Genomic DNA, 13,357 nt, shown 5'->3' on the forward strand with positions numbered 1-13,357 from the left:
CAAGAGTGACATGTATAAAAAATATGATGAACGGTAGATTTGCCACAAATACGATGTCAACTACATGATCATGCAAAGCAATATGACAATGATGAAGCGTGTCATAAAAATAGAACGGTGGAAAGTTGCATGGTAGTATATCTTGGAATGGATATGGAAATGCCATAATAGGTAGGTATGGTGGCTATTTTGAGGAAGGATGTGTGGTGGGTTTATGGTACCGGCAAAAGTTGTGCGGTACTAGAGAGGCTAGCAATGGTGGAAAGGATTGAGTGCGTATAATCCATGGACTCAACATTAGTCATAAAGAACTCACATACTTATTGCAAAAATCTATTAGTCATCGAAACAAATTACTACGCGCATGCTCCTAGGGGGATAGATTGGTATGAAAAGACCATCACTCGTCCCCGACCGCCACTCATAAGGAAGACAATCAATAAATAAATCATGCTCTGACTTCATCACATAACGGTTCACCATACGTGCATGCTACGAGACTCACAAACTTTAACACAAGTATTTCTCAAATTCACAAATACTTACTAGCATGACTCTAATATCACCATCTTCATATCTCAAAATAATCATAAGGAATCAAACTTCTCATAGTATTCAATGCACTTTATATGAAAGTTTTTATTATATCCCTCTTGGATGCCTGTCATATTAGGACTAATTTTATAACCAAAGCAAATTATCATGCTGTTCTAAAGACTCTCAAAATAATATAAGTGAAGTACGAGAGTTCATCCATTTCTATAAGATAAAACCACCACCGTGCTCTAAAAAGATATAAGTGAAGCACTAGAGCAAATTTTGGCTAGCTCAAAATATATAAGTGAAGCACATAAAGCATTCTAATAAATCATGATTCATGCGTGTCTGTCTCAAAAGGTGTGTACAGCAAGGATGATTGTGGCAAACTAAAAAGCTAAGACTCAAATCATACAGGACTCTCCAAGCAAAACACATATGATGTGGTGAATAAAAATATAGCCTCAAGTAAAGTTACCTATAGACGAAGACGAAAGAGGGGATGTCTTCCCGGGGCATTCCCAAAGCTTAGGATTTTTTACATCCTTGAATATTACCTTGGGGTGCCTTGGGCATCCCCAATCTTAGGCTCTTGCCACTCCTTATTGCATACTCCGTCAGATTCTTACCCAAAACTTGAAAACTTCACAACACAAAACTCCAACAGAAAATCTCGTAAGCTCTGTTAGTATAAGAAAATAAATCACCACTTTTGGTATTGTTGTGAACTCATTCTTTTTTTATATTGTGTAATATCTACTATATTCCAACTTCTCCATGGTTCGTACCCCCGATACTAGCCATAGATGCATCAAAATAAGCAAACAACATGCAAAAAACAAAATCTCTCAAAACCAGAACAGTGTAGCAATCTGGATATTTTGAATACTTCTGTAACTCCAAAAATGTTGAGAAATTTGGAAGTCCTAGACAATTTGTTTATTAATCTTCTACAAGAAGAATCAGTATTTTATCACGCTCCTTCTAAACATGATAATTGTTTCCGTGAGGGCAAAAGTTTCTGATTTTCAGCAAGATCAAATCAACTATCACCGTAGGCTATCCCAAAGGTCTTACTTGGCACAAACACTAATTAGAACACAAAATCACATCTAACCAGAGGCTAGATGAAATTATTTAATGCAAAACAGAACCTAAAAAGTAAAAAAAAATTGGGTTGCCTCCCAACAAGCGCTATTGTATAATGCCCTTAGCTAGGCATTGATAATTTTGATGATGCTCACATGATAGATAGTAATTGAAACACGAATAAAGCATCATGAAGCTTGTGAAAAACAAGTTTAAGTCTAACATACTTCCTATGCATAGGTATTTTATAAGAAAACAAATTATCATAGCTTGCAAAAACTACCATATGCAAGGAAGAAGAAAGAAACAATAGCAATCTCAACATAACGGGAGGTAATTTAGTAACATTAAAATTTCTACAACCATATTTTCCTCTCTCATAATAATTACGTGTAGGATCATAAGCAAATTCAACAATATAACTATCACATAAAATTTTCTCAACATGATCCACATGCATGCAAAGTTGACACTCTTCCAAAATAGTAGGATTATCATAAAATAAAGTCATGACCTCTCCGAACCCACTTTTATCAAAAACTTCATAAGATTGAACATTATTCAAATATGTGGGATCAAAAGTTGACACTCTTCCAAACCCACTTTCAATATTATTGCAAAAATTATTATGAATCTCATATTCATCATGGGGCTTAAATAAATTTTCAAGATCATAAGAAGAATCACCCCAATCATGATCATTGCAACAAGTAGTGGACATAGCAAAACTAGCATCCCCAGGCTTAGGGTTTTGCATATTATTAGCACAATTGACATTAATAGAATTTATAATAACATCATTGCAATCATGCTTTTTATTCAAAGATCTATCGTGAATCACTTCATAAAGTACTTCATCACAATTCTCAGATTCACGAATTTCAAGCAAAACTTCATAAAGATAATCTAGTGCACAAAACTCACTAGCAATTGGTTCATCACAATTGGATCTCTTAAAAAGATTGGCAAGCAGATGAGAATCCATAAATCTTCGGTTCTCCGATTTGCAATAAATACACAATTATTCCAACCAAACGAGCCAAATAAGACATCAAGGCAAACGAAAAGACGAATAGAAGAAAGGCGAATAAAAGGAAAATCTTTTCAAAAATCATTTTAGAAGTGGGGGAGAGGAAAACTAGGGATGAGAGTTCATGATGGGTACTTGGTATGTCTTGGCTTGGTGTAGATCTCCCCGGCAACAGCGCCAGAAATCCTTCTTGCTACCTATTGAGCTTGCGTTGGTTTTTCCCTTGAAGAGGAAAGGGTGATGCAGCAAAGTAGCATAAGTATTTCCCTCAGTTTTGAGAACCAAGGTATTGATCCAGTGGGAGAAAACGCAACAAGCCACCGAATACCTGCACAAACAAACACCAACTTGCAACCAACGCGACAAAGGGGTTGTCAATCCCTTCACGGTTATTCGCAAAGTGAGATCTCATAGAGATGGATAAACGGTAAAGTAATATTTTTGGTATTTTTGGTTTATGGAATGGAAAGTAAAAGATTGCAAAAGAAAGTAAATAGGAAACTAGTATTGTAGATCGGAAACTTATATGATGGAAAATAGACCTGGGGGCCATAGGTTTCACTAGAGGCTTCTCTCAAGATAGAAATTATTACGGTGGGTGAACAAATTACTACCGGAAATTGATAGAAAAGCACAAAGTTATGACGATATCTAAGGCAATGATCATGAATATAGGCATCACGTCTGTGTCAAGTAGACCAAAACAATTCTCCATCTATTACTATTACTCCACATGTCGACCGACTCCTGCCTGCATCTAGATTATTAGTTCATAAGAACAAAGTAACGCATTAAGTAAGATGACATGATGTAGCGGGATAATCTCAAGAAATATGATGAACACCCCATCTTGTTATCCTCGATGGCAACAATACAATATGTGTCGGTTCCCCTTCTGTCACTAGGATCGAGCACAGAAAGATTGAACCCAAAGCTAAACAGTCCTCCCATTGCAAGAAAAACCAATCTAGTTGGCCAAACCAAATCAATAGTTTGAAGAGACTTGCAAAGATATCAAATCATGCATATAAGAATTCAAAGGAGATTCAAATAATATTTGTAGATAAGTTGATCATAAATCCACAATTCATCGGATCTCGGCAAACACACCGCAAAAGAGTATTACATCGAATAGATCTCCAAGAACAGCAAGGAGAACTTTGTATTGAGAATCAAAGAGAGAGAAGAAGCCATCTATCTACTAGCCTATGGACCCGTCGGTCTGAAGTAAACTACTCACGCTTCATCGGAGAGGCAATGGTGTTGATGTAGAAGCCCTCCATGATCGAATCCCCCTCCGGCAGGATGCCGGAAAAGGCCCCAAGAAGGGATCTAACGGGTACAGAAGGTTGCGGTGGTCGAAAAGTGGTTTCGTGGCTCCCCTGGATGTTTTTGGGGTATAAGAGTATATATATAGGAGGAAGATCTAGTTCAGGAGGTCTATGAGGGTCCCACAAGGTTGGGGGCGCGCCCTTCCCCCTGGGCGTGCCCTCCACCCTTGTGGCCGCCTTGCGGCTCTTCTGACTTACACTCCAAGTCTTGTGGGTGTCTTCTGGTCCAAGAAAAATCATCCTGAAAGTTTTATTCCGTTTGGTATTCCTTTTCTGTGAAACTCTAAAACAAGGAAAAACAGAAACTGGTACTGGGCTCTAGGTTAATAAGTTAGTCCCAAAAATCATATAAAATAACATATTAATGCATATAAAACATCGAAAACAGATAATATAATAGCATGGAACAATAAAAAATTATAGATACGTTGGAGACGAATCAGTGGAGGTGGATGAACAGTAGCCGGTGGAGGGACCCCGTACGTGGAGGGCTGGTTGAACAGGACCCCATGGAGGGGCTAGTTGAACAGGCCCCCGTGGAGGGCTGGTTGAACTGTAGCCGGTGGAGGTTGGATGAATAGGACCCCGTGGAGGGGTGGACGAACAGTAGCTAGTGCAGGCTGGATGAACAGGACCCCGTGGATGAACAGTAGTTGGTGGAGGCTGGTGGAAGTCGATGGTGGATGAACAATAGCAAGTGGAGGCTGGACGAAGTCGACGGTGGATGAACAGTAGCCGGTGGAGTCCTGTTTTGCAGTACGCCACACCCCTCTCGGTGAACAAGACCCCGTTTCGACCATAGGCGCTCCAACACAAGTCCGTTTCCTCCGTTTTGCAGTACGCCACACCCCTCTCGATCAACAGGACCCCATTTCGACCGTACGCGGTCGAACACAAGTCTGTTTCCTCCCCTTTGCGGTACACCAGACCCTTCCCAATGAACATGACCCCGTTTCGACCATACGCGGTCGAAAAGAAGGCCCGTTTCCTCTGTCCTACGGTACGCCAGACCTCATTTCGACTGTTCCGTCCAAGCGGGTTGGCTCCCCATGAACACGACGTATTCCATTGCCTCCCGATGAACACGACGCATTCCGTTGCCTCCCCATGAACACGATACAGTTTCTCCATTCCGACCAAGCCGGTTGGCTTCGATGAACAGGACGCCATTGCTGTCGTCCGTTGCCTCTCCATGCACATGAGCCCTGGCCACACGTATGCGTGAGTACTGATACGTCTCCAGCTTATCTATAATTTTTTATTGTTCCATGCTATTATATAATCTGTTCTGGATGTTTAATGGGCTTTAATATGCACTTTTATATTATTTTTGGGACTAACCTATTAACCGGAGGCCCAGTGCCAGTTGCTGTTTTTTTGCCTATTTTAGTGTTTCGCAGAAAAGGAATATCAAACGGAATCCAAACGGAATGAAACCTTCGCGAGGATCTTTTTTGGAACAAACTCAATCCAGGAGACTTAGAGTGGAGGTCAGGGAAGCAACAAGGCGGACACGAGGTAGGGCGGCGCGCCCAGGCGGCAGGCACGCCCCCCACCCTCGTGGGCCCCTCGTAGCTCCACCGACCTACTTCCTTCGCCTATATATACTCTTATACCCTGAAAACATCTAGGGGAGCAACAAAACCACTTTCCCACCGCCGCAACCTTCTGTACCCACGAGATCCCATTTGGGGACCTTTTCCGGCGATCTGTTGGAGGGGGATTCGATCATGGAGGGCTTCTACATCAACACCATAGCCTCTCCGATGATGTGTGAGTAGTTTAGCACAGACCTTCGGGTCCATAGTTATAGCTAGATGGATTATTCTCTCTTTTTGGTTCTTAAAGTTCTCCTCGATGCAATTCTTTTTGCGGTGTGTTTGCCGAGATCCGATGAATTGTGGGTTTATGATTAAGATTATCTATGAACAATATTTGATTCTTCTCTGAATTCTTATATGCATGATTTGATATCTTTGCAAGTCTCTTCAAATTATGAGTTTGATTTGGCCTACTAGATTGATCTTTCTTGCAATAGGAGAAGTGCTTAGCTTTGGGTTCAATCTTGCGGTGTCCTTTCCCAGTGACAGTAGGGGTGGCGAGGCACGTATTGTATTGTTGACATAGAGGACACAAAGATGGGGTTTATATCATATTGCTTGGGTTTATCCTTCTACATCATGTCATCTTGCCTAATGCGTTACTCTGTTCTTATGAACTTAATACTCTAGATGCATGCTAGATAGCGGTCAATGTGTGGAGTAATAGTAGTAGATGCAGAATCGTTTCAGTCTACTTGACACAGATGTGATGCCTATGTTCATGATCATGCCTAGATATAATCATAACTATGCGCTTTTTTATCAATTGCTCGGCAGTAATTTGTTCACCCACTGTAATATATGCTATCTTTAGAGAAGCCACTAGTGAAACCTATGGCCCCCGGATCTACTTTACATCATATAAGTTTCCGATCTACAATTCTAGTTTACTATTTATTTTGCAATCTTTATTTTCCAATCTATACAACAAAAATACCAAAAATATTTATCTTATTATCTTTATCAGATCTCACTTTTGAAAGTGGTCGTGAAGGGATTGACAACCCCTTTATCGTGTTGGTTGCAAGGTTCTTATTTGTTTGTGCAGGTACTAGGCGACTTGCGTGTAGTCTCCTACTGGATTGATACCTTGGTTCTCAAAAACTGAGGGAAATACTTACGCTAGTTTGCTGCATCACCCTTTCCTCTTCAAGGGAAAACCAAAAGCATGCTCAAGAGGTAGCAAGAAGGATTTATGGCGCCGTTGCCGGGGAAATCTACACTCAAGTCAAGACATACCAAGTACCCATCACAAACTCTTATCCCTCGCATTACATTATTTGCCATTTGGCTCTTGTTTTCCTCTCCCCCACTTCACCCTTCCCGTTTTATTCGTCCCTTTTTCGTTCGCCCTTTTTTTGGTCGCCTTCTTTCGCTTGCCTCTTGTGTGCCTGCTTGCCCTGATGGCCTTGCCTAAAAGCATTGATCCTGACCTTATAAGGTTGGAAGAAATTGGGAACAACATTAGAAGCTTTATGTCTTTGCAATTTGAGCATAATAATTTCTTCAGAAATGAGCTTAAAGAACAAAAAAAAATTATGGAGTATATGAATAAAGAGCTCGATGATATGGCCAAAGAATTTTATGGTTTGAATTCTCAGTTTGCTCATCTTGAAAATTTAGTGGGTCAAATTTCAGATAAGCAAGCCACCTTAGTTAATAAGATGGCCGCTAAACCGGAGGATCTATATAATAATAATGATGAAGATCTAAAAGTGATTGATGTGTCTCCTATTAAATATTTGTTTGCCAATATGAATCTTGATAAAGATGGGACTGGAGATGAGTTAACTTAAGTTAAAAGGCATCCCAATGATTCAAAGTTTTTTGATCTTGATGCAAAAATTAATAAAAGTGGGATGGAACTGGTCAAAACTTTACATAGCAATGAACCCCCTATTTTGGATTTCAAGGAATTTAATTATGATAATTGCTCTTTGATAGATTGTATTTCCTTGTTGCAATCCGTGCTAAATTTTCCTCATGCTTATGATCAAAATAAAGCTTTTACCAAACATATCATTGATGCTTTAATGCAATCCCATGAATAAAAGCTTGAATTAGATTTTTCTATCCCTAGAAAACTTTATGATGAGTGGGGACCTACTGTTAAAATTAAGATTAAAGATTATGGATGCTATGCTTTATGTGATTTGGGTGCTAGTGTTTCCACGATTCCAAAAACTTTGTGTGATGTGCTAGGTTTCCGTGAATTTGATGATTGTTCTTTAAATTTGCATCTTGCGGATTCCACCATTAAGAAACCTATGGGAAGGATTAATGATGTTCTTATTGTTGCAAATAGGAATTATGTGCCCGTAAATTTGATTATTCTTGATATAGATTGCAATCCTACTTGTCTTATTATTCTTCGTAGACCTTTCCTTAGAATGATTGGTGCAATTATTGACATGAAAGAAGGAAATATTAGATTCCAATTTCCATTAAGGAAAGGCATGGAACACTTTACTAGAAAGAAAATTAAATTACCTTATTAATCTATTATGAGAGCCACATATGAATTGCATCCCATAGATGACAATACTTAGATCTATTCTTACTTTTATGCCTAGCTAGGGGCATTAAACGATAGCGCTTGTTGGGAGGCAACCCAATTTTATTTTTGTTCCTTGATTTTTCTTCCTATTTAGTAATAAATAAATCATCTATCCTCTGTTATGATTGTGTTTTTTATGTTTTAATTAGTGTTTGTGCCAAGTAAAGCCTTTAGGATCTTCTTGGGTGATTGTTATTTCATCTTGCTGTAAATAACAGAAAGTTTGTGCTGACGAGACTAATTTTCGTTTTTTACCAGAGAGCGATAAAATACTGATTCCAACTGCAGTAGATCAATAAACAAATTATTTAGCATGTCCTAATTTCTCAGGATTTTTGGAGTTACAGAAGTATTATAAACCTACAGATTGCTACAGACTGTTCTGTTTTTGACAGATTCTGTTTTCCGTGTGTTGTTTGCTTATTTTGATGAATCTATGGCTAGTATCGGGGGGTATGAACCATAGAGAAGTTGGAATACAGTAGGTTTAACACCAATATAAATAAAGAATGATTTGATTACAGTACCTTAAAGTGGTGGTTTGTTTTCTTATACTAACGGAGCTCATGAGATTTTCTGTTGAGTTTGTGTTGTCAAGTTGTCAAGTTTTTGGGAAAAGATTTGATGCATTTTGGAATAAGGAGTGGCAAGAGCCTAAGCTTGGGGATTCTCAAGGCACCCCAAGGTAAAATTCAAGGACAACCAAAAGCCTAAGCTTGGGGATGCCCCGGAAGGCATCTCCTTTTTCGCCTTCGTCTATCGGTAACTTAGTTGAGGCTATATTTTTATTCACCACATGACATGTGTTTACTTGGAGCGTCTTGTATGATTTGATTCTTTGCTTTTTAGTTTACCACAATTATCCTTGCTGTACACATCCTTTTGGAGAGACACACATGAATCGGAATTTATTGGAATACTCTATGTGCTTCACTTATATCTTTTGAGCTAGATAATTTTACTCTAGTGCTTCACTTATATCTTTTTAGAGCACGGTGGTGGTTTTATTTTATAGAAATTATTGATCTCTCATGCTTCATTTATATTATTTTGAGAGTCCTTTAGAACAGCATAGTAATTTGCTTTGGTTATGAAATTAGTCCTAATATGATAGGCATCCAAGCTGGGTATAATAAAAACTTCCATATAGATTGCATTGAATACTATGAGAATTTGATACTTGATGATTGTTTTGAGATATGAAGATGATAATATTAGAGTCATGCTAGTTGAGTAGTTGTTAATTTGAGAGATACTTGTGTTAAAGTTTGTGATTCCCATAGCATGCACGTATGGTGAACCGTTATGTGATGAAGTCGCAACATGATTTATTTATTGATTGTCTTCCTTATGAGTGGCTGTGGGGAAGAGCGATGGTCTTTTCCTACCAATCTACCCCCTAGGAGCATGTGCGTAGTACTTTGTTTCGATAACTAATAGAGTTTTGCAATAAGTATGTGAGTTCTTTATGACTAATGTTGAGTCCATGGATTATACGCACTCTTACCCTTCCACCATTGCTAGCCTCTCTAGTACCATGCAACATTCGCCGGTACCATAAACCCACCTGTCGGTGTCAAAACCGGCGGATCTTGGGTAGGGGGTCCCGAACTGTGCGTCTAGGCCGGATGGTAACAGGAGGCAAGGAACACGATGTTTTACCCAGGTTCGGGCCCTCTTGATGGAGGTAAAACCCTACGTCCTGCTTGATTAATATTGATGATATGGGTAGTACAAGAGTAGATCTACCACGAGATCAAGGAGGCTAAACCCTAGAAGCTAGCCTACGGTATGATTGTTGTATGATGAAGTTGTCCTACGGACTAAAACCCTCCGGTTTATATAGACACCGGAGAGGGTTAGGGTTACACAAAGTCGGTTACAATGGTAGGAGATCTTGAATATCTGCATCGCCAAGCTTGCCTTCCATGCCAAGGAAAGTCCCATCCGGACACGGGACGAAGTCTTCAATCTTGTATCTTCATAGTCCTGGAGTCCGGCTGAAGGTATAGTCCGGCTACCCGAACACCCCCTAATCCAGGACTCCCTCAGTAGCCCCTGAACCAGGCTTCAATGACGATGAGTCCGGCGCGTAGATTGTCTTCGGCATTGCAAGGCGGGTTCCTCCTCCAACTTCTTCATAAAAGTTTGTAAACACCAAGAGTAGTGTCCGGCTCTGCAAAATAAGTTTCCACGTATTGCCACAGAGAGAATAATATTAACACAAATCTAATCTACTGACGTATTCCGCAGCGTGACATCACACTATGGCCAAGCCTTTATTCGAATCGTTTTCACTTTTCCACCTCAACATGTTTTGCGAGGCGGTTTCCTTGGCACGTCTTGTCAAAGCAGAGATCGTGTCCCCTTTATTTACGGGATTCTCATCAATACGGACATGGGTAACCCAATCGTGCCCGTTAGCATGTCTTCTCGATTAAAGGCGAGTCCCAAACGGTTACGGGGAGGGCTCCTGGTATTCAACCTCTTATAAAGAGACCAGGGCCTTACTCCTTTTCTCCAATCTCAAAACAAGTTCGCCCGTCGCCTCGAGTTCCAACACCCTAGGCTCCAGATTCCAGGCGCTTCGGACCTTCGACAATGTCCGTTCCGACCTTGAAGGCCGATAGATGCCCTCCTCCGTCACGGAGGAGGACGTGCTAAAGTTGAGAGAGGCTAAGTTCTTGACCGCCAAAATTTCGCATAGGTTGCCTGCTCAAAGGCAGGATATTCCCAGTCCCTAGCCCGGTGAGAGCGTAGTGTTCATGTCTCACTTCCTTCGGGGGTTAGGCTTCCCGATGGATCCCTTCGTGAGGGGGCTGATGTTCTATTATGGGCTGGAATTTCATGACTTAGCTCCGGAGTCCATCCTCCACATTTCCTCATTCATTGTTGTGTGCGAAGCGTTCCTCCGTGTTACTCCTCACTTCGGATTATGGCTCAAGACTTTTGGAGTGGAGCCGAAGATGATCGAGGGACGGCACCACTACAAGAAATATGTCAACTTGTGACCAGCACTATTGGTCATTGAATGGTCACTGTTTTCAATTTGTGACCTTTTTGTGACCAAAAACATAAGGTCAAAAGCTGGCGGTCATAAACTGACTATAGCGACCTTTCTTCTGGAATGGTCGTAGACGTTTATGACCAAAATACGTCTACTGTGGCGTTTTGGTCACTAGCAACATCCCGAGGCCACGTAGGCATCCAACGTGGCAATCTGATGTGGCACAAGATTCAGCCCGGTCCAATTCGATTTTCTACATGGGCCTAGCCCAACAATTCGGCCTTTTTACTATATATTTTCTCTAGCTACATGGGTTATTTTTTCTAATAGTTTTGATTTCTACATTGGCTTGACCCAACAATTGGGCCTTTCGTTTTTGGGCCATGGCCTTTTTGGCTCAACAATTACATTTCTTTTTTAAGACAGATCCAATAGTCAGATGGGTTTGAGTGGGTCCCAATGGTCAGAGTCATGTTCTTCAAATTTTGATTTTCCAGTAAATAAAAACAAATATTTAAATCAGAACTGACTGAAAACAGAAGTAATACTTCAACTACCAAATTTGGCACCTTACAATCAAACATACACCACGTTTATAGTCGAACATACTTCACATCAGGTTTACAACCACCAAGAACAAAACTAAATATCAAAATATAACTATCTATCAGAGTATAACTAGCTCCAATGAGCTAGAACTCAATGCTTCTTCACTTCTTGGAGACCTGCTTGACGTCAGGGTGCTTCTCCTGAGTGTTTCTTCCAGCCACATGCATGCCTCAAGATCTGCAAATGCTGCCACGGAATGCCAGCAAAAAGTGTATGAGCCAGCTATAAGAAAAATGCAATGCTTCAAATTAGTTTCAATCAAGAGCCAACTCGGATCATTATGCAACAATGTTATTTTTAATCTGGACAAGCATTCCATATTTCGTATAGTAAACTGAATCATGTATGCTTGCTGGCATATAGGAATTGGACTGCCGCAGATCCTTGGTTGGCATGTTTCACCAGCAAGATGACGCAATGAGAAACTCAAAAATAATGATTTTGCATGCTATGTACATCAAGTGAAAAGGAACAAGTTATATAGTAGCCTCAAGTAGAGCAAGTGTACAGCAACTTGATAAAAGAATGCTCAGTCATGGCATTCGATTTCACAAGAAAAGAATGTGTAAGGTGCAATGTTGAGTACACTTTGTAATTCTATAATAATTTGTAGTGCACTGTGGCTAGAAGCCAGAGTACACTTGAAGCTACAAACTATGCAACAAGCCTGAAACTCAAACAACAGGAAGCAGAGTTGAGTTCCTAGCCATCAGACAAGACTGAAACTCCCAGCATTTGCCTCTCAAATTTTTATATAGAGTAAAAATTCCCAGCAGGGTAGATAGGCATATGCTACTGTTTAGAATTGCATTATAAATTGTGAGAAGTCTTCGAATACAGAGTCTTGTGCAAGTTATTACAATCAGTATGATGTTGTCAAGGTCGTCCAAGTACTTGCCCTTTCAGATGCATATATAGGTATATGTAGGAGAATAACATAGTACTAGTCGCACCTACTAGATGTATTTCAGAACGAGAGGTCAAAATAGGTAAAAATAATGATGCAAGCTATGCTCTACAATAGAAGCATTCAGAGAGGTGAACGGAACACCATCTTTTCCTTTGAGGAGCAAACAAGGAATGACTGCATTCACAAAGTATAGATGGAAAAACGCAACATATGCCATGGAAATGTTGATCCAGTGACTTAAATTTCAGAGTAGATGGCAGGAAACTTGGCCTGCTTTCTGTATGCAGTATGTGCCAAACTAGCATGTCACTAATACACAGACTAGATTGGAAACTGGGTCCTGAATGAGTGAATTTTACATATTCAGTTGCCGCACGCAACCAATCAAGACCCTGCAACTACAAGGTGTCATTTGTTCATCCTACCAAGAACAGATGAAGCATCTTTCCCTTTGATTAGCAGACAAGGCACGACTGCAACTCAAGCCATTGGAATGCAAATCCACTCCACTGGCATCACATCACATACTACAAATTTCAGAGGAAACAACCCATGTGCAGTAGTACGTGCTACAGCAGCCTACAGCCTAGTGAGAGGAGCAGCTACAGCCACATCTGATGTATACTCTGCTCTCAGGAATCCATCCGGGGAAAATAAAATTAAAGAACAAGAAGATGGATGGAGTG

This window comes from Triticum dicoccoides, chromosome 5A (assembly GCF_002162155.2).
Source record: "Triticum dicoccoides isolate Atlit2015 ecotype Zavitan chromosome 5A, WEW_v2.0, whole genome shotgun sequence".
In the NCBI taxonomy this organism is placed as follows: Eukaryota; Viridiplantae; Streptophyta; class Magnoliopsida; order Poales; family Poaceae; genus Triticum; species Triticum dicoccoides.